This window comes from Sminthopsis crassicaudata, chromosome 2 (genome assembly GCF_048593235.1).
Source record: "Sminthopsis crassicaudata isolate SCR6 chromosome 2, ASM4859323v1, whole genome shotgun sequence".
NCBI lineage: Eukaryota > Metazoa > Chordata > Mammalia > Dasyuromorphia > Dasyuridae > Sminthopsis > Sminthopsis crassicaudata.
In genome coordinates, this window is record NC_133618.1 from 554,141,311 (window position 1) to 554,166,664 (window position 25,354).

The window sequence follows — 25,354 nt, forward strand, 5'->3', positions numbered from 1 at the left end:
TTTAGAAAGGTAAAGTTTAGAAGGTAAAGTTATTCCTATATTTTCTAATGTGATTTTTTTAAAAAGCAGAAATGGGTGTTATATTTTGTTAAAAGCTTTCTGGGAGGCACCTATTGACATAATAATGGTTATTATTGTTTTTGCTTTTAGCATTGGCAATTATGTTAAAAGTTTTACAATTGCTAAACCAAACCTGAATACATGGTTTAAATTCAATCTGATTGTATATAAAATCTTTGTATATATTGTTGAAACCCTTTGCTAATATTTTATTAAGAATTTTTACTTAATGTTTATTGTTCTATAGTTTTCTCTTTATGTTGACTTTCCCTGATTTAGGTATCAGGTTCATATTAGTATCATAAATGGATTTGGTAGGATATCTACTTTTGCTATTTTTATAAGTATTCAGTATAATATTCAATGTGAATTCATGAGATCTTGGGGTTTTGTCCTTTGGAACTTCATTTATGACTTGTTTAATTTCTTATTCTGAGATAAGGATCTAAAGTCCCATTTTCTTTATGTTAAATTTAGGCATTTTTATATTTTTGTAAATATTGATTTAATTTAAATTGTTGGCTTTATTGACTTATAGTTGAACAAAATAGTTTATAATGGTTTATTTCTTCTTTGCTAGTTGTTTTTTTTTTTGTTTTTTTTTTCATTTGTAGTATTGGTAATTTGGTTTTCCTTTAAAAAAAAATCAAAAGTAGCCATTTTCATTTGTAGTATTGGTACTTGATGCTACTTTTATGACTGAATGCAAATAGTATTGTTCTTAGATGTAACTATCTTTATATCACTACTTCTGCTAATAGGAACTCCATGGAGCAGAAAAGGCTGAAAGCAAGAGATACAGCTTTTTTGTGTTTTCTAGGCTATGTTTTGAATCTTATTATAATTTTATTGATGCCTTTTGTTTTGATGTCAGTTATTTCCAGATGTTATTCTCCTCCTTCTCCCCTCTTTCCCTTATAACAAAGAAAAACATTTAAACAAGTCAATGAAGTGACTACATCTGACATATTCAACTTTTTACACTCATGATCTCCCACTTTTTCCAGGAAAAGAGGGAGGTGCTTTTACTTCATCTTTTCTCTAGAGCCAAGATTAGTCATTACAGTTATACAGTGTTTGGCTTCATTTTAATATTCTCTTTTTATGTAGTCTTTGCATATATCACTTTGCTGGGTCACTTCACAGAAGCCCCCCATTATTTGAATCTCTAATATTTGTCATTTTTTGTATCTTTCTCTATTATTTTTTAAATAGATTATGAATTATTTTTTCTTTACCTAACCTCTCTGCTCTCCATTTTGTCTTCCTCATTGCTTCGAAAATTATATTCCAATGATACAAATTTAAGTAGGTGATTCCCCTGCTTCTTATTGCCTGTAGAATAAGATACAAATTTCTCCATTTAGCATTCCAAGGCTTTCATAGTCAGATTGCAACCTACTGAAGCCCATTTGGCTTCAGAACCTGGACTTTTCTTACCTTGATAATCTTTTTACATCTTACTCTCCTCCATGTATTCTTCAATCCATTGTTATTTCTTTCACAAGATACTTAATATTCTGACTCTAGGGATTTTCACTGACTATCTTCTGTGCTTGTAATGCTCTCCCTTCCCTTCTCTATCTTTTTACTCCCTCCAAATGTCAGCTCAACTTCCATATTTTGCGAGAAGTATTTGTTAGACTTCCTTAATCTTGACACTACTCCCAATTTATCCTGCATATATTTTATTGGCACACAAAAGTTTGATTGTTATCTGTTCCATTAGACAATGAGCTCTTTCAAAGCACACTGTTTTATGCCCTTAGCACTTAGCATATTTCCTGGCACTTAGTAGGGATCTTATTAAATGCTAGTTAACCAACTTTCTGTCTGAACTTATTTTCTAAACTAACAGTCTCATTACTAGATCTGTATTATGAAGAGATCATAAAAGAGAGAAAAGGATTCACTTGTGCAAAAACATTTGTATCAGCTCTTTTTTGTAGTGGCAAGGAACTGGAAATTAAGTGGATGCCCATTAATTGAGGAATGACTAAATAAGTTATGGTATATGAAGATAATGGAATGTTATTATTCTATAAGAAATGATGAGCAGAAAATCCTCGAAAGATTCTATGAACTGATGGTGAATGAAGGGAGCAGAACCAAGACTACATTGTACATAGTAACAACACGATTATGTGATGATCAACTGTGACAGACTTGGCTCTTCTCAGTGGGTCCCAAAAGACTTGGGATAGAAAATACTATGCTCATTCATGGAGAGAACTATGGAGACTGAATGTGAATTGAAGAATAGTATTTTTGTTGGGTTTTTTTGTTTATTTTTTTTCTTTCTAGTGGTTTTTTACCCTTTAGTCTGATTTTTCTTAAACAACTTGACAAATACAGAAATTTGTTTAAAAAGATTGCACATATTTAAATTACATCAGATTGCTTGCTGTCTTGGGGAAGGAAGGGGGGAGGTAAGTGTAGGAGGGAGAAAACTTTGGAATACAAAATCTTACAAAAATGAATTTTGAAAACCACCTTTGTATGGATTTAGAAAAGTAAAATATTATTTTAAAAACTTATTTTATAATGCTCTTTTTCATGAATTCTACATTGTGGATAATTGGTCTTATATTTGTTCCTCAAACTCAACATTTGATTATTCATCTTCATGTATTCAAAAGGGTTGTCCCTATCCCCGAAATACCCTTCTTCCTATATTTCATCTTTCAGAGCCCTTAGCTCTGAATGTTCTTAGCTTTCTTCAAGGTTCAGTTCAGATAACACTTCCTATTACATGTCTTTCTTGATATCATAACTGTTAATGTGCTCTCCCACTTCAAATGACCTTTGTGTTTGTTCATCTGGATACATATTATAGCCATTCCTTCCTCTGCAGTAAAGATTCTTAAGAACAGATAACTTATATATTTTTTTCTTCCTTCTCTTATATGCCAAGAACATAGTACAGTTTCTTGCACAGAATTGGTGATTAATAAATATTTGCAGAATTGAATTTCATAACATCAAGGCTTCAGAGCCAGTGGCACAATGATGAGAGATGACAATAGAGCTCTGAAGAATTGACTAAGGTATATTTCTTATTCTCAGGGTGGCAAATTGCTTATTCAGAGAGCTTGAAAACTTCAAAAGAAGAAGAAACCTTTCATCTTCTAAACCAGTCCATTCTACTTTGGGATAGCTCTAATGGTTAGGAAACTTAAATTTGCCTCTTAGCAACTCCCAACCTTTGCTCCTAGTTTTGCCTTTCAGGGCCAAGGAGAACAAGCCCAATCCCTCTTCCATGTGACAGCCTTTGAAATACTGAAAATAGCTGTAATATCACCATCTCCCCAGGTCTTCTTTCATACAAGTTAAACACACCCAGTTGTATCAATTGATCTTCAGGTGACATGAAATAGAGGCTTTTCAATGAATAGTCCTCTTATGAACACTCTCGAGCTTGTAAAAAATGAGGCCCCAAATTGAATATAATACTCTAGATGTAACCTGATCAAGACAGAATGCAGCAGAACTATCCCCTATTTATTTCTAGGTGCTAGAGTTTTCTTAACAAAACCTAAATAAAATTTAGGGGATTTTCTGTTGAAGATAACATTAATAACTAAAAATCCCAGATCTTTTTTTCTGTTGTTCAGCTATACTTAGCCACTGTATGCTTATGAAATTATAGGAAGTCCATATGGATCCATAAAGGTAGAGATTGTATTAACCTTGGAGAACAGTATCTCAAAAAAAGATTTAAAGTGACTGTTTGTCTTTGTTGGGCCTGGCTCATGAGTTCTCTATTATCTCTGGTATTCTAAAGCTCTCTGAGATTTTATAATGACTACAGAAAGAGACTATGAATATGTATTTATGTATTTATGTACTTACTATATACCAGGCACCATTTGTGTTAGAGATACAAATAGAAACAAGACATGATCCTTGCTCTCAAGGAACTTATAGTCTAATAGGGGAAAGCAAACCTTAGAGGGGAATTGGAAAGAAGGGAGAAGAAAAGACACTCACTTCGAGGGCAAGATTCTACTGAGCAGTTTGAAAAATGAATTGAGCTGTACTGAGGCCCCATATGGTAGTTCTAAGGCAGAGAATCACTAATCAGTAGAGTGGACCTCAGGATAGAAATATCTCAAGCAGGTTTATTTACTATATTGAAGAAAAATTCACCTTAGCCCATATTTTTATATGCCACTATATTGAAAAAGAGTTCATCTTAGAGATAGATATGTCCTGTATTGCCAGGGGAACATTTTCTTAAAGGTCACATTGTCCTTTTCCATGCCTTGGCCCTCTATAAGCTGATAGAGTTATATTATCTAGAAGGATCTATTCATGTTTTTTTTCATTAAGTTCAATTTATAATCATGTATAGCTAAATTATGTCTTCTTCCAACAATTAAGTTGAGGGCATGTAGAGAGGAAGAATATAACATACAAGTTGTTTTTTCCTCACTAAGATAACTAAGCATACTTTGGTAACTGATAGATTGGCAGAGATATGGGTGAATATCCGCTATTCCACTAGACCATGGTTTACAGTTCTGGCAAGATAATTCTGTAAGAAATCATAGTAACTGAGCCTATGCCCTTACTGTCATGGCTGAAACAGAAAAGAACACAGTGAATCTGCTTGTGTTAATGATGAAACATTAGTTCTTTGTAGAAGTGGGGAATACAAATACTTATGAAGAGTTTAGAGTAAAATAAGTTGATTCTGACAAATAGCTCTCTGAAACTCTGGAACTTTCTTTATAGTAAAATAATAATCTCTTGGCCTCTTCCTCTAATCTTGCAATTGAATTTTGGGCTTCTGTTTTTAATCCCTTAGATGTTGACACTTTGATAAAATCCAGGTATTGACCTAGACTGGCCTTTTGTTTTATGTTCTCTTGGATTCTAATTTAGATCCTTTTGGTTTTCCTCAGGAGTGGATTGATCTTTTCCACTGCTGGTAATTGTCCTAATCACTGACGCAATTTCACTATGGGATAAGAGGGAGGTATATTGCCACCTAGCTACCCATTATGAAAGCTAAAACTGATGCTATTTTCAATATAACATTTATAGCTTTTTTCCAGTATCAAGTTTTACATGTGCTATTAGTCTTGTAAGCCAGCCAAAGATGGCTGCAGCACTGTTATCACTTACCTTTGGTCTTTATGTAAAAAAAAAAAAATGTTGCCAATATCCATTATACTCTTAGTCCTTTGAGGTCTAGTCAAAAGGACAAGGACATATCCCACAATTTCTAGGTTAAAATTCAAAAGCCAGATGCTAACAATCAAAGACACTATATTCTTTTTCCTCCTCTTGTGGAAATGCAATGTCCCTCTAGGCAGAAATGCATCATATTCTTGCTTTTGAGGATTTTAATACCTTTATTATCCCCAATAGCCAGGAAAAGAGATGATCTGCTATTATCTAAAGTTTTTCATAAAACTCTTCTTATAGATAATTTTTAGAATTTTTTAGGTTAAAGTTCATGAAAGAATGTATTATACTGTAGCTTAAACATTAATTTAGTTTATAAGATTTCAATTAAGACAAATCCCCATGAAGATGAGGAAGGGAGAAGAGAACAAAATTTCCATCCAACCAATTACTCCAGTTTTATTTTTCCTGACCTTCTACATCTCCTATTATTATAATTAGTAAAAATATGTTTTATACAATAATGAAAAAGCTTTCATATTAAAAGTGAAGAAATAATTTGTTTATGGATGATTATTTCCAAATTACTAAACATATAACCTATTTGTAGATAGAAAATACTCAATTCACTTTTGATACTATTGCTAAATCTAAGATTCAGCTATAAACAATAAATGTTGTTAGGGACCTTACTAATGAATTTTCTAACAGGGAGATGTTTGGGTATATTTACTATTTTTTCTCAATGTAAGACAAATCACAATGATTCCATTTTTCATATTTGTATTTTGGCAAACAGATATGATAGATAATGGTATATTCTATCAAACTTAAAAAAATAAAAATTGAAAACCTATTCTTTTCATAATTTTCTAAGAAGCAAAATCTCATTTTCTCTAATTTTAGAAAAGAGTTCTTCTGCCTTTTATAATTCATTCTATCTTTGAAAAATTTGTGGATAAAAAGTTCAGGGGACAAATATTAAAGTAAGTTTTTTTCTACAGTGGACACTTTATTTGAAACCATGAGAGGGAGCTGATCCAAGTCAGGGGATATATCAGAAATAATTATACTCTTCTACCCAAATGTAATTTCCCTAAGTGCAGCATTTTTTGAATGAAGATGTGGCATTAATATGCTTTTTAACTGGAGCATTTATTTTAATCTAGTCAGCAGCAATTGAAACTTTTTGCTGAGTGATTTTTGACCAATTCCCGGAGCTCTTAAATGAATCAGAAAAATCATTTAATAGAAATATATAAAAGAAATTTAAAAAATAAAAACAAAAACAACAACCAAAATCCCATCCAAGTATTTGGAAATGACTTTATCATAGTAAGTTTTGCAGATACCCCATTCTCTTGGCTCCTATTGCAGGATGATTTCACTTCTGTCTTGGTCATTCAGCATAAGGAAAAAATTAGCGTGGGTGCAAATGACAGTCAACACAGCTCAGATAAGCTTCAAAGATGCCAAATACTTTTTGACTATTTAAGGTGTAAAAAAATTGCTGAAGGTAGTCTACATTCTTCATAGGAAGGCTTCAGCTTGTAAGAATAGATTATTCTCAACGTGGTTTAACCTTTGAGGGACAGGTAAGACAGCCTTTTCTTTCCCTGATGGTTAATGAAACATCATTTGTTGAACACTGTAGTTTCTTGGATCTGAGTTCTAAGGCTTTTCCAGACTCAATGAGTTTTTCTGATCTGAGGAACCAAAATAAAGAAATGTCAGGGACTTAAATGAATACAGGAGCTGAGCAGACATTCATTCATCAGCAATGTAGCCTTTGAACTCTCTGTGGGAAAAGATGGAAAACAAATTAATATTCCTTTCTCAAATCTTCTCATTCCTCTAGCAGTCATCTGCTCAGAAGTAATTGTGCAAGTAGACATAACAATGAACTAAATAAAAGAAAGCAAAAGTAAAATGGCCTTAAATGTTCATTGTTCTTTTTTCCCCTTCTATGAAATGGAATGCAGTCATAGAACTACAGTCAGTCAACAAGTATTTATTAAATGCTTAGTTTGTGCCAGGAATGTGCTAAACTACAGTGTACAGGTGCTTCTTACTGGCACTGTGACCCTAAATAAGTTACTGTTTATTGCCTCAGTTTCCTTATCTATAAAATAGGGATAACAATAATACCATCCTCCTAAAGTTTTTGGGATAATGGTTAAGGCACTTTGCAAACTTTAAAGTTCTATATCAGGCGTTCTCAAACTACAGCCTGCAGGCCAGATGTGGCCCACTGTGCTAAGGACACTTATGCGACCCTCCAGGTTATGGCAAGTGGGCTGAGGGGCGGAGACAGAGTGTGAGCTTTTGTTTTTACTATAGTCTAGCCCTCCAACAGTCTGAGGGACAGTGAACTGGTCCCCTATTTAAAAAGTTTGAGGACCACTGTTCTATATAGATTAGTTTTTATTATTATTATTTCTATTAGAACATATCCTCTGGCATATGTTTATCCTTCATTCATAACAACAGAGAAGTGATGTTGTGACATGCAAATGAATTGGATTTAAGTGAGGGAGGGCTCTGCAAGGCTACCTGCCTTACTTTCCCTTCCAGAGGTATCTGTGTCCAGTGGCAAAATATAGAATAAGATGACTGAAGATGGTCCTGAATGAAATGGGACACCTTGGCCTTTTTAAGTTAAGGTTTAGAACAGATCTCAGTTTGACTGAGGCAGCCACCATTCAGTGATTAAGGCTATATAGAATTGAGGAAGGAATCTCTTTTTCAGTTTAGTCCAAAAAATCTAAATAAATAAATAAGTTAATGAATGAATCTCAGAGGGGAAGACTCAAGGTTTCTGGCCAGAGTTGAAATAACTGGTATTTGCATACAATCAGTCCCTGAGGACCCAATGACCAAATGGGGATTGGCCTAGGACCTGTGGCCATTGGTTTTAGTTTAATCTAGCCAGTAAACCCCAAGGTGTTTTGGGAGGGTTGAGAGATGCAAAAGATGACTATTACTGAATAGTAATAAATTCCTTCACTTAGATTGTTGTAGTAGGAACCACTTATTTGTGCTGGTCCATAAAAAAGAATCTTCAATCATAGACCTTAGCTTCCACTAGCTATTTTGGGAGTTATTGTTGAGAAGTCCTAATCTGAGACTTCTATAAAAGTCTCTGAGGCATTTTTGATCTATCCTCTAACCCTTCAGTCATAAGGGAGAGGTCACTAAGAATGCTGGGAAGACCTATGAGTACAAAAGCTGAATCCACTTGCATGATGATGAGATTTCAGATCATGATGAATTTATTCAGAGAGAGTCAGGATATTCAAAGAATCAAAACCAATGAAAAATGAATAATTTTAGAATTTTGGGAGTGGGGTACAGATACACATCTGGCAGATACACATCAGAATGGCATAGTTTTTCACCAATGGAGACCTAAAGGTATTTTTAAAGTGGGTTTTTGGCTTCAGCCTCAGACAAGTAGTCATATAACCTTTCAGAATAAAACATAGTAACCATGAAGAGGAATAGAGAGAATCACTCTAGCCAAATGGTGGATATGTCTGATTCCTAATTTCTTGTGTCTTATGAGCATTGCTGAGGGTCTGAATATTAGCCACCTAAATGGGTAGGGGTTGGGAGTAAGAGGAAGCGCATGGACAGATAAATCCAGAATTCCATGTGCTAGTGAGGAAAGAAGAATTCTGGGTGACAGTCTTAGAATTATTTGGAGAGAAAATGAGTTACTGAATAGTTTCAGTCATGTGGGGAGAGAAGAGTATTACAAGTGACCCCTAAACCTGGAAGAAGAGCAAAGATGTCCCCATACATGTCATCTTCTTTTATTGAATTGTATAATCTTAGAGCTCAGAGACTATTCAATAAACTGAATATCTTTAGGTGTATTTGACAGGGCAAATGTGATATTATAATGTTACAGACTGGCCTGAATGGTAACTAACTACATTTCCCTTCCATAAAGAAGGTAAATCCTTAGGGAAATAATGCAGTACAAGCTTCTGAACTGAAAGAAAGATTCTCTAGAATTTCAGGTAGTTACCCAGCTAGCAACCCCAAGTTCACTTCTCTTTTAAGGGTAACCAGAACCATATGATACTACTATGAGTTTAAATCACTAGAAAGTTGTAAGGAAAAATAAAACTCATCAGAAAGGATGCACAGTAATTTATTGTTTATGGGCTAGTCCATTATGTATTTTCTGTATCCTCCTTGTGGTAGAATATAGTTTGTTCTATTGCACTGGTACCTTCAGTCCATCTAAAGACCACTTTACTTACATCTTTGAAGACCTAGCCATAAGCTGTATATTTGATCTATTTTCTGTGATTTCCCAGAAACAACTTTAAGGGGAAAAGGGAAAAGGGACAATATCAATAATTAGTTGTGGCCTAGCTTCATAAGCTCTGGGCTCATATTGGTCATATTCAATCTTGGGGTCAGACCTCAAAAATCCCCAATTCTTTTGCCAAGTGAATTCAATTGATGTTACTATAGTTTACTATTTGGCCAACTTTACAGATTGGGTAAGAACCAACGAATTTAAGAAAAGAGATGGAAGAAATATGAGAAAACCTGGAAGAATGTTAAGGGGAAGAGAGTATCAAAGTCAGTACACTATGCAGAGAATACTTTTTTGATGGATTTTTCCCTATTCCAGTTTGATGGTACTTATACTTGAGCTTCCTTTCATTTAGCCCTTTTCTTGTCCTGGGGTAGATAAAAATACATTCTATTTAAACCTTAAAGTTTCCTTAAGAAATGTATTAAAGCTTCATCTGTGAAACTGACTGAGATTCTTACAGGCCCTAGAGGCATATGCCACTAGCCATTGCTGGCATATATGCTATAAATATACACATATATTATCTTATGTATATATAAATATATATTGCTTTTCTTCTTAAAATAAGACGGGGAGAAATACAAAAATGAGAAAATCATGTCTATTATACTTACAGTTTATGCTGTAATATAATAAAGAAATCCTGTTTCAGGAGAACTAACAGCTCATCAGAGAGAAGAGCTGACAAGGGCACAATGAAGAAATCTGGTATGCTAAGATAACAATAACTCTCCTTTTTGGTTTTGGCTCAGGGAATCAGAGGTACTTAGGGGAAAAAAACCCACAAAAAAGCCAGAAGAATCTTAGAGACATAGAACCAGAGAATGTCAAACCTGGAAGGGACCTTAGAGAGCATTTAGTCTACCCTGTCATTTTATTTAGGAAACTGAGACCTGAAGCGACTGAACAGCAAAAAATCCAACCTGAAAAAAAAAGGACAAGATTTCTTCTATGAGAATAAAGCCAGAAGATTGAGCTTTGAGCAGAATGTATATTATTAAAACATGGTTTATTTTGAATATAAGTAGGTTTCTTATATCTTATAAATTGAGGAAACCTAGAACAATAGTCAAATTTTCTGCAATGGCCCTGACACAATATTACCTACTTATGCAAACATTTACATACACCCCACAGAAGATTATGTAGTTCTGACCATGTTCTTTCATAGACATGATAAAAAAAAAAGTGATCCCCTTGGTATATAAACCTGGTAGGGGAATCTTTGGGTCAAAGAGAATGTAGATTTTAGTTACTCTGTTGCATAATTCCAAAATGCTTTTCAAAATCACTGTGCTCATTCATAGTTTTACCAATAATGTATTAGTATATCTATTTCCTAACAACTCCTCCAATATTGACTATTTCCATCTTTTGTTATCTTGGCCAATTTGCAAGATGCTAGGTAAAATCTCAGATTGGTTTTGTTTTTGTATTACTATTATTATTAATGATTTGGATCATTCTTTGATATGATTGTTAATAGTCTGAAATTCTTTTGGGAACTATTTGTTTACAGTCTTTGACCACTCTCTTTCCCTCATCTTTAAGCTCCTCTTCTCATTCATCCTTTCTCTAGAGTTTTACTTGTTACCTTTTCCTCTTCTTTTTTCTAGTTATCCAATTCTTCCCCTGTAGTTTTTCTCTAAGTATTAAAACAAAATCTCCCTTCTTCCTTCAGTTTGTTTTTGACATTTTTCCATTTTTATCCTTTTTTCCTAAAAATTTATTTTTCCTCTTTTTCCTTATGAATTTCTTTATCTTTCTGTTATTCTAGACCTTTATATGTTGATTCATCATCCTTGTACTTATTTATTTCTTTTTAGTTTATGCATTTATCTTGGAATTAAGGTATTTTGAATTCAATATTCTTAACAATTTCTAATTTATTGACTTGTAGATCTTACCATGTATCCTATGTTTTCTATTGTATTTCAGTATTAGAAGTATTATTTTTGCATGAGGAAAAGAGGATATAAATATTGTACCAGGGTAGAAAATTTCTAATTTATCTCTAGAAGCTTTCATTGCTCTTCTGAAGCAGGATACTCTTTAAGAAGGCACAACATAATATCAAATGTCTGCAGATTATATCCATTACAAGGTCTTTATCTGCCATTAAAATTATCTTTTCTCTTATATCTTATAAGATATCTTTTATACATATCTCTTATCTCTCTGTTCTTCAGTGGGATCTCCACCACTGAACTGAGATTTTCCCTTTTCTTTCTCTCTGTTTCATTTCCCTTTGCCACCTACTCATTCTTTCATTGGTTCTTTTCTTCCTGAGAGATTCCAGGATTATTTTGTCCTTGTTTATTATCTACTTTATTAGGATACATCACAATTTCATCTTTATGTTCTTCCTTCTCTTTCATCTTTATGTGTCTTCTCATTCTTCAGTTTAGTTCCACAATAAAACAAAATAAAATATTGATTCACCTATAGGCAGGACATTATGAGGATTTTTCTGCCACCATTTCTATCTACATTTCTCTTTCATCTTGTCTCCTCATGAATTTTTAGAACTCTCTAAAATGTCTCTCAATTGTTATATTGTTATTATTGCTGCTACTATTTTTACCCTTAGTGTTTTTAAAGCAATTATTTTCCTTTTTTTCTCAAAAGAGATTTTTTTTCCATTTGTGCCTTCCAGGGCTATTGTTTACCTTTTTGCTGTATTTCTGTTGTTTGAGAATGTTTGCAAAGAAAATAACCCATTTGATTTGCTGATTTTTTTTTTCTTTTGGAAGAATGCTTCAAATACCTCTCTTGTTGAATATCTATCTTTTTAAAAATTGATTTTTAGGCTGAGGACATGTTAAGATATGTCATTTTGGATGGCATCTTGAATTCTTTTGCTCTTTGGTACTCATTATTACATTTTGTTATTGGACTTGTGGGTCTATGAGTCAAGTTGTGCAGCCCTGCTACAGTAAGGATGATGTTGAGGGAAGAGCATACTGCATGATCACATTAGGGTTTAGAAATTAGATTTCCCTGCTATTCATTAAGATGTTACCTCCTTAGGGTTCTTAGTAACTTAGACCAAGCACTAAAGTGCAATTACTTTATCGCCTCCATATTTTGTTTTTTGACTTGAGAGGTCACAAGACTCTGAGAAAATATCTTATCCTCCATTTTTGTTAGTTGTGTGATCTAGAAGTCTCTCTTTGCTATTTATACTTTCCTCAAGGATGATCCTGATCCTTTTCTTGACCATTAAAGAAGATTGTTTCTGAAAGGTCCATCTTTGGCCTATTATTTTTTTTATCTACACAGTCCTTATGTATAGGCTTCCTCTTCCATGACCTAAATGGAGATTGAATGATGATGCTAAGGAATAGAAAAGAACACTTGAGAGAATTCATTTCAGAAAACCTCAGTGAAACACAAAGTTAGGTTACCTATTTCAAGTTTGGTTATGAAGGTACTATAGGCCAGAAGAAATATTTTGAAACAAATGCTATGAAACATTAGATAACCAATCATTAAGGAGTTGCTGAATACCAACTAATGCCATGAATTTATAGTAGGTGAAATACATTTGATTTTGTGACTTTCTAGTAATACTCAGCAGTATTCAACTAGGGTTGAGGTTTAGTTTTATTTAACCAGAATTAGTGATTCTTTCCATGAGAATAAGAAATCATAGGGGAAAGCATAGTGAAACACCATAGTGATAATCCAAGAGGTTAAGACTATGTATGGAAGCAAATGAAGTCAGAGTATGGGAAGACATGCCAAGGACAAAGAATAGTTTAAAGCAACAAGAAAACGATACTAGTGGATGAGTTGGAATTTGTAGACAGAGGACGACCTTAAAGTTGTGGAGTTGCTACAGTATTAGGTGTGACTATGACATATTAAGTTGAAATGTAGTGGAAGCAATGCTTTGTTGTTGGTGTTGGAAAATCACTTGGTAATATTGTTAGAGTTAGAATATAATAAGAAGTTATATTCTTGGGTGTTCTAGGGTTGGAGTGGAAAATTTTGATCTTGAATTCAAGTTAATAAAAGTAAAGGAGGACAATGTGATAATGGCTCATGGATAGGCCCAACTCATAAGGCACAAGTTCCAGGACTAGAGGAAAAGAAAATCCAACACTCTCTGAACTCTATCATCTAACAATCTGAATGGGAAGGGTCTACCTGTTCCCTGAAACATTCCACCTGGGAATTGGGAGGAATTTGGCTTAAAGAGGCTTCCTTTGGTTGTATGAAAAAGTTGGGTAATTTTAACCTACCTAGAGTGAAGGAGAAGGTCAAAATACCTCCAAAGAGGCAAGATAGGAAGAAAATAAACATTTTATGATCTGGGGATCTTTCTAGTCTAAAACAAAGTAACCTCACGCTAGAACCTTGCTCACTCTAAAACCCATTCCTTTCATATCATGCACTTACTATTTGAGACTTATTCACTTACTCTGAGCTCAGAATCAGCTCCAAAGTTCTGTTCTTAATTTCCATTTTTCCCCCCCTGCAATCTTAATCCCTTGCAGAACCAGAACTGGAAATCTCCCTTCCATGAGTACACCTCACATTTTAGGACATATTCTATGACCTTTAGTCTCTATCTCTCTGTGTGTGTATCTGTCTCTGTCATTCTGTCTCTGTCTTTGTGTCTGTCTCTGTATGTCTCTATCTCTCTGTGTCAATAGATCTCTCTGTCTCTCTCTGTTTCTCTTTCTCTGCCTGTCTCTCTTGGTTTTTCTCTGTCTCTCTCTGTTTCTCTGTCTGTCTCTATTTCTTTCTCTATCTGAGTTTTACTTTGTACTTATCAGTAGGACTTTGGAAGAATCACTTCACTTCCCTAGGCCTCATTTTCCTCATCTGTAAAATTAATAGGGCTTGGAACAGGTCTCTCAGGTCCTTTATGAGTTATAGCAATGGTTCTTAATGTGGGGTACATAAACCTCTTGTATATGGATACATTTTAGAGCACTCATAAACTTGGATAAAAAAATCTTTATTTTCATAAACCTTTAGTTGAAATTTAGCATTTTCTTAAGTTACTTAAGAAAATATTATCTGAGAAGGGGTTCTTCTGCTTCATCAGACTGGAAACCAGGTCTGTGACACAAAAAAGTCATAAGAATACCTTTAAAAGAACACAGTATTTGTGAATTTGATCCTTGATTCAGTGGTCACAGACTATCAACCTCCAAATGAATGATGCAGAAAAGAGCAAGTAAGGGAGTGTATAAAATACACTCAGTATAAAATAATCATTAGTATCTCCTTTGTGTACAAAAGGAACTGTAAGTTCCCTCCTTTTCTCTTTTCTCCTGGTCACTCAGATGTCATAGGTCACTGACCACCATTAACTCTAACATTCCAGGCAACAAAAACAGTTTTTAAACTTTGATAATTGTGGCTAGAGACAGTTATTATATGCTTTTGAACCAAAGGAAAACATGATACTTACCAAAAAGGGATGTTTTAAGTCACATAAAGGTTAATGTGCTAACCCCAGTGATCAAATTTAGTAGAGAAATTAATATTTTAGTAACGATATGATTAATTCCACTAAGAAGATAGTTGTGAATTTGAATCTTTCTCTAGTCATTGTTAAATGAAAGCTCACTCAGTGTTGATGTCTAGAAGAAGGTCTTGTCCTCCATAACTTTTCCATCAACCCCTGTTTAATAATTCAAGCCTCTTAATCGTTTAAGAGACAGACAGCATGTTCTTGGTTTCTTACAGAAAAGTTGCAAGTTGCATGTGTTTCCAGCACCTATAATTGGCATAAATATGATTTTATTGTAAAAGAATTGGGGGGGGAATAAAATATTTTTTTCTTTGGGAACCTAAGCTTTTAGAGGGGTTAGTATAGTTGAAAGTGGTTAAATAAACAATAATATCTGACCATTGTCAGTAGAATGTCTCACAGTATTAGCCATTTATTTCACAGACATACTCTGAAGGGTCTACAGGGGGCTTTTCCAAGAGTCAGGACCTCAATGTAATATATAAGCTTTGATTCTGATATTTCCCTTGATAACAGTGCTCTACCATATTGGGGTCGTAAGTCAGTAAAGGTTCATTGGTTGCTGTAATGCTCACTGTCACCAGTAATAAGTACAAAGGACTTGCTCTAAAAGCTGGCTTATAAAACTTTAAGGAAACTTGGATTGCTTAAGTGAACTTCCGAGGCTCTTCAGGGGCCAAATGCGCTTTAGTTGTCTACTTATATTAATTTCACAGGGTTTAAAGGGTCAAGAAAGGCAGTTGGTGATGCTTATTAATTTATGAAAGACAGGATCTGGTGCTATCTTGCCTTGACCATTTTGGCTTTTCTTTGAGAAAATTTAATATAAATTAAAGCTTACCAGACAAGAGTGCCCTTAAGGATTAAGCCTAAAGTTCACAGCTGGATGAAAAGATTCAAAGATGCTGTGTCTTTATTCCAGCATGATTTCATTGGAAGTGACACGGGAACAATGGAACTACATTGTGAATATAAAACATGCAAAGAAATAGCAATTAGAGGAATCCCACAGTTGGTTGAAAGATTATGATTTTTTAAAAATGAGACATACTTGCATCTGAAGCTTTTTTTTTCTTCCAGGATATAATGCCTTGGATTAAAAACATCTCCTTGGCTTGGGGTTTGCCAAAAACATTTTTCATAGGCACTCAGTTCTTGCTAAGATGAGAATGCTTGTGTGTCATAATAATGTCTCAAAGCCTATTTGACTTCTGTGACCATTCAGACGCAAGGAGGCATGGGTGAGAAAGAGGAAAGGAAATGCTGTCCAGTCTTCTGGCTTTGGACAAAGCAGAGCTAATCCTACTAGTGGGAATATTCATTCTTAGTTTATTGGCTTTGGGATTTAAGATGATGATAAAAACCATCTTTAATCTAGTTTAAGGAAATCACAAATATATTCCTTATGCCTCCCTGTGGCTCTCAAGGACTCTAAACCTAGGGTAAAGTTTGAGGGGTTTCTTATCATATTGTCTTCATGCTTGGTAATTTGCAAACATTTTATCTAACACCATCCAGTGTGTATTTACCAGCTCCCACTATGAGCACAGGGTTTACAAAATTTAAAAAAACAATTCATTTATTTATAGGCAAAATAACACAAATAAAGCTAATACCAGAGTTGACAGAAAATAGTAACCTTCCCCAATGTTCAGCCACTTCCAGAATGTCCTGAGTGGGATTCCTAAGGAGGATGTGCAGTATTCCTCCTATAATCCTCTTCAGTTCCCACCAAATATTTCTCAATATTTCTCCCTGTTCTGTTCTTCTCCAGTGTCCAGTTGGTATAGGTGTCTTTTGCAGCTGTTCTTCTATCCTTTTCTTAATTCCCCTCTAGAATATGAATTCTGTGTGTGGCCAGATATTGTTTTACCTTGGTCTTTGTACTTCCAGTGCCTGGCAGAGTTTATAGATCTACTGGGCCCTTAAGAAATGCTTGTTGAATGAATGAATGCAAACACAGTTCTTCTACAACAGCTCTCTCATCTTCTAGCACATTCTATGTGGTTATATTTCTCAAGAAACTGGTTCTCCATCATGGTCCTGGAGGATAAGAACACTTAATGGAAGAATGCATTTAAAGCTCAGATGGTTCTAGACTATGATGAATCAAATTCTGAAGCCTTTCTTGGCTTAATTTTCTTACACTTTGGAATTCCTCAAAGGTTCAGTTTTCCCCCAATTATTCCTCAGTTCTTTATAATTCTCCAACGGGAATCTCCCATGTGCACTATTATCTGTTTCTGTATTTTATGTATTTCTGAAGCCTCCATCTGCAAATTGTGCATACATGTGCATGTGTGTGTATTTGCATATATGTGTCTTTGTGTATATGCATATCGATGGGCAGATATGCACACACAGCACCACATTCACCACATTGTTGTATAGAGGATTGAAAAATGTTTAAAATCCCCACTATATATAGAATTAGAGATCACTTTGTGCTTAATCACCTCTAAGCTTTGCTTATAATAGAACAATTTCTTTATTCAGTTATCTTCTATTGCTGTTAAATAGATAATATATAAAATAATTTTAGAGCCAAAAAAGACTATATAGATCAGTCTAATTTTCTTGTAGTGTGACTAACTCTGGCTCACATTCCAAAGATACATCTCTTTTGATTCCTCCAGGTAGAAACAACATCCAACTGGACTTTAAGCATATGCAGTAGACCTGTATTTTATTCTTCTTCCAGAGAAGTAAATAAGACTCAGAGAAATCAAGAAAATAGCTTGAAACCACAGAGCAAGTAAGTAGCAGAACCAGGGATAAAAGTTTTGAGTGTGTGTGTGTGTGTCTGTGTGTCTGTGTATCTGTGTGTGTGTATGTATGTATATGTATATGTATGTGTTTTCTATTCCTTTATGCTCCATTGAAAACAGACCTGTTTTTCATGAAGTTTGTCTTGGCTCTTTTCAGCTTGAAACACAGTGTTTGACTTATGCAGGATTTTCATAGGAAACCTAATGCTCTTCTTTCTGGACACTGGGAACACTATACATTCCTATGGTTGTCATGTAATTCAGAGCAAATACTTTAGATTGGAGCACTTCTTCTATTAATTCCCCTCACCTCTATCACATTTCCATCACTGCCAAACAAATATTGATCAAGACAAAAATGATGAGAGTAGAATGTCAATCTATATGAGTTTATTGATAAATCAACATGACAAATAACAGAAAACCATGTATTAGAAAAAGGATCCCCAATGCAATGTGAAGTTTTTGTGTGTGCTGGGCTTAATGACTCTTGATCATTTAATTTAATGATTCACATGGCATAGCAAAAACAGTTGGGTGTGGAGTTAGAAGAATGAGGTTGAGATATTGGTATTATTATTTATTGCATTGTGACCCTGGGCAGATCATTCAATTTCAAGAAATCTTAATTTGGAATAGCGTATTAGTGAAGGAGAAAGAAATTTAGAGAAGGAAATGGCAAACTATTTCAGTGTTTTTGCCAAGAAAATCCCATTAAAATGGAGTCATGATAGTTTTGACACAGCTAAAATGACTTAACATTTGTAAATGATAATAAATGTTAAAAGAAGAAATTAAATTAGATAATTTTCAAGGTGTCTTCCAGCTCTAAATCCTGAATTTGCAATGTTTAGGTGACTCCTGGGGTTAGACTGATAGAGGTTTTTCACCAGGAGGCAAAGCATATGTTTAAAGTGTAGGCACAGAGTCATAGAGAAAGGATTTTGATGAAACATGATAAGAACAATGTTTGGACCCAAAGAATAGTGATTATTAGTTTGAGGATAATTTGGAAGGAATACCTTGGCATTTTCTTCTTGGCTCTGTACCATGTAACAGTTTTATAAATGATTTGTAAAAGCATATCTAGCATACTTACTAAATTTGAGTTTGGCACAAAGCTGAGAGGAATAATCAACACCTTGATTAACAAAGTTAAACTTTTATGAGATTTTGATGAAAGTTGGTAGAATTGAATATGATGAAATTTACCAAGGATAAATGAGTCTCACAGTTGAGTATAAAGAAAAATCATCTTAAGAATTGTAATATGGGGAATTATGGTTAGATAGCAATTTGTCTAAAATATATCTGGGAATGTTAGTTAACTCCAAACTCAGTAGCACAAAATGGCATGATATATTAGTTAAGAAAATAAGTGAAACTAAATCAAATTAAGAAAGGTTCAGTGTCTAGGACCATGATATATTAGTTAAGAAAATAAGTGAAAATAAAAATAAGTGAAACTAAATCAAATTAAGAATGTCTAGGACTAGAGAAATAATAATCCTAACATACCATGACCTATAATCCTATGTGCAGTATGTTAATTTTGAATGCACATTTTAGAAAAGACACTGATAATCTGGGAGGCAACATGAATAGTGAAGGGCTTTGAGATCAGGACACTTGATGACTGATTAAAAGACGTAATATGTTTGGTATTTTTGATATCTGCCCAGGCTCTGAAACTATATAGAGCTTGCTTCATTCAGTAGCCTTCATGGCCTCTAAGACAAATTGTTCTCATGTGCTTCTTTGCCTGAGGGATGCCTTCACATGCTTGAGGTAGACACCTCCTTAACTCACTGAAGGGATGGTTTTCTGAACTATGACTACTGAACATGCTACAGCTTCTTAGAGCCAAAAGTGAGAATTGAGTGCCAGATAAACACCAAAGGTGACGCAAGATGAATAATTGGACCAAGAAATAGTTTTTAAAAATGAAAGTTGCAGAGTCAGTTGTTTTATAGAAATTCAACAGAAATTCCTAATGAGAAATATCTATATTTAAGACTGGTCTGATCTATGAGGAAGGAGAAAGGAAAGTTTGGAATTAAACCTATTCCACAAGAAAACCATGATCATAAATAAAATTCTTAGTTTGAATAAATAGTTGTAGGGTGATTGGGGTTGAAGGATGGCTGAGGAATCTAAATGGGTTGCATGAAAGCTTTAGATTTATATAGTTAAAAGAGCAGCACTTAGTAGAATGTGAGCTTCTTGAGATCTGGGATTATTTTTCATCCCTATCTTTGTAACCCTAGTATATCACAATGCTTTATACATAGTAGATGCTTAATAAAATGCTTGTTGAATTGAAGTCATAGATTTCTACAACTATAATATTTTATGAATTCTTTTGGAAAGAGCATTGGTTTAGATATCAGGAGTTTTAGAAATATTTATTGGATTGTATTATGATATCGCTAGAAGAAACCTTGGCTATCATTTTATCCACTGGTGTCAAATTGGGGGCCATACATAAGGATCTTTGTGGCCTCATTATCAATTTAGCTTTTGTTTTTTTGCAAGGAAATTGGGATTAAGTGATTTTGCTCAGGATCATACAATTAGAGAGAGTCAAGTGTTTGAGGCCATATTTGAATTCAGTCCTCTTAACTCCAGGGTCAGTGCTTTCTTTTGTGAAATCTAGTTGTCCCTCAATTTAGTTTTAAAATGTAATATTATCTGTTTTATTTTATTTTGTTATTTCTCTCTCTCAAATTTTTTTTTTTTTTTTTTTTTTTTTTTTTTTTTTTTTGCTGAGGCAACTGGGGTTAAGTGATGTCCCCAGGGTCACACAGCTAGGAAGTGTTAAGTGTCTGAGACCACATTTGAACTCAGGTCCTCCTGAATTCAGGGATGGTGCTCTATCCACTGTGCCATTTAGCTCCACTCCTCCTAGTTATGTTTTAATCTGGTTCAGATTGCTTTTAGTGTTTAGGATTACCTGCAGCCTGTAGGCCACATGTCTGATCCCACTGATATTTAGTTCAACATTCATTTTACAAATAGAGAAATTTAGGTCCAGAAAAACTGAGCAACTTACACAATATCTCAACTGATGAGTGGCAATGTAAACATTTGAACCTAGATTTCTGGATTCCTGGTGAACTGAAAATAGTAAATAAGACTTACTGTGGTAACTAAAAAACAAAATATTTGTTATAATAAGACATTGTAAACTTAAGGAACTAATTATTCATCTAATGATTTTATTACTGGTGTTATACTACATATAATTAATTAATAATGTTTGGTACATGGTTGCTGATATCAACATTTTGTATAATAATTTAAGATTTATTGATCTTTTGATGTTGAAGTTTGGGGGAAGATGATATACCTCCTCTTGGAGTTCATGCTTGCTCGTTGGAAAATAAGGAAAAAAACAACCCTGTTATCCACAAAATCTTCCTATATGCCATGCCTATGAATTCCAAATGCTCCTTAGATACAATTGAATCTGAGTTGTTGAGGAGACAAGTTTTCATTAACCAACAAAAAGAAAAATATATAACTATTTGGGCCAAGAACTCAGTGGTCTAGAGGGAAAAGGTTGTAATGGGCAAGGATCATAAAACTTTCACCCAAAGGATTTAGAATTGTAAGGAACCTCAGAGAAAATTGAGTTCAATTGTCTCATATTATATATGAAGGAACCCATATCTGAACACACAGACACACAGATACATACACATATATGTGAGAAAATTGAGTACAATAGCCTCATATTATATATGAAGGAACCCATATTTGAACACACACATATATGTATATATACACACATATACATATACACACACACACATATATATATATATATGTGTATATATATATATATATATATATATATATATATATAATTATTTAGTCTCTGCTTGAAGAAGGCAATGAATGAGGACATATTTGTTATGGGGAAACCCATAATTTCTCAAGATAGGTTATTTAGATTTTTATTATGATATCTCTGATTCTTAGGATTTTCCTCCTGCTATTCCTTCCTGAAGTTGCCTCTTAATAACTTCAATTAATCAGCCAACAAGCATTTAATAAATGTATAAGCTAGATACTGTTCTAGACCATAGAGATATAAACAAAAAAAGCTTGGAGCTTACATTTCATTCAAGATGACAACAGGTGCATATTTAAGTACATGCAAAATATAAAGAAAATAAATTAAGACATTTTTAGGGAGTGGCTTATATATTGAGATGTTTGAAAAACTCTCTCATATTGAGAGTTTTAAAGAAACCAAGATTTTATTTTTTTGTTTAATAGTATTTTTCTTTATTATATGTAAAGATAGTTTTCAACATCCATTTACATAAAATTTTGAGTTCCAATGTATTTTCTCTCTCCTGCCCTTTTCTCTACTGTCCCTAAGACAAGCAATCTGATATAGGTTATACATGTATAATCATTTTAAATATATTTCTATATTAGTCATGTTGTGAAAGAAAAATCAGAACAAAATGGAAAAACCATGAGAAAGAAAAAACAAACAAAAAGGTGAAAATAGTATTTTCCAATCTTCATTCAGGCTACATAGTTTTATTTCTGGATGTGGATGGCTTTTTTTATCCCAAGTCAATTTGTTGGAATTGTTTTTGGATTACTTTATTGCTGAGAAGAGCTAAGCCTATCACACTTGATCATTACAATATATCTGTTACTATATACAATGTTTTCCTAGTTCTGCTGACTTCACTCAACATCAGTTCATGTAAGTCTTTCCACATTTTTCTGAAACCAACTTGCTCATCACAATGTTCCATTATATTTATATACCATAACTATGGTCAAATTGCCAATTTATAGACCTCCACTCAATTTAAGTTCCTTGCCACCACAAAATTGCTCTACAAAGATTTTTGCACATGTGGGTCTTTCCCCTCTTTTATGATCTCTTTGGGATACAGATCTAGCAGTCACACTGTTGGATCAAAAGGTATGCACAGTTTTATAGCCCTTTGGCATAAAACTAGGGTTTTTAAGGAAACACAGATGTCACAGTGGTTAGAGTTCAAGGCTTAAAGTCAAGAAGATCCAACTTCAAATCTGGCCTTAAATATTTACTTAGCTGAATGACCCCAAGCACCCTATTTGTCTCAGTTCCTTGTCTGTGATATGAGCTGAAGAAAGAAATGGCAAATCACTCCAGTATCTTTACCAAGAAAACTTTTGAAGCAAGTGAACAACAACAGCAGGGTTTTTAAGAGTGGAACATGTGCAGAAATAATTCCAGGGATGGAAGTTAACATATCAAAAATCTGGAGATAGGTGATGGAATGCCATGGGTGAGGAATAACAGGAATGCCAGATTGGAGTAGATTGAAGAATAATAGATAATAAACTTGAAAAAGCAAGTTGGAATCAGATTGTGAAGGCTTTTAAATGCTAAACACTTATGTATTTTATCCTAGAGATAATTGGAAGCCATTGGAATTAGTTGAGCAGTGAAAGGACTATTCTTTAGAAATATTATTTTGTTTCTCTAGCATATGTTCAGATTGTATGGGAATGAGAAGAGATTCAAGTCATGGGATCCAGGAAAGAGGTTATGGGGGTCTGAGTTAGCATAATTACTATTTGAGTGAAGAGGAAGAAATTACTGTAAGAGATATTGCATTCAGGGATACATAAATGGTGCAGTAATGGAGTACCTGCCCTGAAGTCAGGAGGACCTGAGTTCAAATGTGATCTCCTAGCTGTGTGACTCTGGGTAAGTCACTTAACCCTAATTGCCTCAAAAAAGAGATTATTGTATTGGAAAAATGGACAAGATTTAGCAAGTGAGTGTGTATGAGAGATGAAAAGAATACATGTCTCCAAAGAATATTAGATATTAGAAATGAGAGAAGTACAGTTTTTTAGAATATGTGAATCCCTGGACCTGCTGTCCTGCCTGAGCTCAGAATGGACTGTGCTAGATAGTCAGCCACCTGTCATTCTTCCCAGGGAGGTATGCATTCATCATCTTGCCCTCTCCTAACCCCATTGAAGCAGCACTTACTATATCCTTAGCCTCTTTTCTATATAGAAACAGCAAAGAAAGTTCTTTGTTGTCTCCTGGGCTCTTCTGTCACTTTTTCTTCCCCATGGGAACAGAAGTGCAAGCAGGATCAGTAGAGAGAGAAGCATCAGCAATTAGCAAGAGACTAGAGGTGTAAGGTTGCTGTCATCTAGTAAGTAGCCTTTGGGTTCCAGTAGACAAGCACAAAGATCTCTCAGATATTCAGCCTTGTTCCCAGTAATTCCACAAACCCATCTGACAGTTTAGAAGCAAATGAAGAAGGCTGTGTATAAAAAGAAAGCCAGATTCTACCCTGTCATCTTGATATATATCCCACTGCTGCCTCCTAAGATAGTCACCATCCAGATCTGGAACCAATCTGTCTTCCCTCTCCTCAGGATATAATTTTACTATTCAAATATCAGCCAAAACTTTTGCATAGTTGGTGAATTCAATTGAAAATTAAGTGTCACGACTTAGTAAGTGCAACTCATGATGCATTTCCCTCCCATTTGTATCTAGGTGTCATTGTGAATTTTTCTTTCCAGCTATGGTAGCATCAAAATGAGATGAATTTAGAACCAGATTCAATTACTGCATAAAAATAGTTTAACAAAAATTTATAAAAAATAAAAGCATATAAAATCATATTGCACATATAAAATATTAAGTTTGATAATAGCAAAAGTGTTCTATGTTAAAATAACATTTAAAATATTCATCTTTATATTTTAATTTATTTTTGTAAGTTTTCTAATAATGTGAGTATTATAGCATATGCTTATGTTTAAAAATAAAAAATGAATGGGAGCTCATATAAAAATTTTTTTATTGATAAGTTTTCTCAAGAATGTTTGGAGACTACTGGAGCAGAGGATTATTACAACACTGAATCTGTATGGCTAGAAGGACTGTTGTGTATGACAGAATTAGGGAAGTTTTAAAGTAGAGAAGTTTAAAAGTAGGACGGGTTGGAGGAGTTATAATAGCTTCTGTTTTAGACATATTGATTTTGAGATCCCTATAGAGCATCCAGTTCAAAATGTCTAATAAGCAGTTGGTGATAAGGCACAGGAGCTCAGGAAAGGGACTGTAGAGTTATCTTTTCTAAGAAACTTCCTCTGGTTAACTGATACTCAACTCTCCAACTTTGAAATTCTTGACCCATGAGATTACTGGCAAGAAAATGAAAAGTTCATTTCTCATAATCAATGGTTGCTGACCTGTGCTCAGAAAAGAAAACACAAAAGTAGAAGAAAGTGTACAGGGGCTCATGGTCAGACAGGCAAATGGCACCATTGCCAAGTAGCTTAGAGCTGCCATTGCTTTGAAATGAGGAAGAAGAAGGGAATCTCTTTCTTCCAGGAAATATAAGGAAGAGAAAATACTGGGAGCATTCCTGAAAGGCTTGATTTCTCTTTTCTTCTTTTTAGACTCCACAGAAAGAATGGCTCTTTCTACCTCAAAAACCAATCATCTACAACATAACTCTGTCCCCTTCTTACCCCAGTCATAGGAATGCATTAAATAGTTGTGCTATTTTTTAG

At 34.2% G+C, this 25,354-nt stretch overlaps 1 long non-coding RNA gene across 1 annotated transcript in view; it reads left to right on the forward strand.

Annotated features, from left to right (window-relative positions):
- The window catches only part of LOC141553711 (uncharacterized), a 267,456-nt gene that overhangs the window by 150,587 nt on the left and 91,515 nt on the right, over window positions 1–25,354 (forward strand). The window contains exon 2 of the long non-coding RNA XR_012485597.1: window positions 17,657–17,775. This is a non-coding gene — a long non-coding RNA (uncharacterized LOC141553711). The remainder of the gene's footprint in view (window positions 1–17,656; window positions 17,776–25,354) is intronic.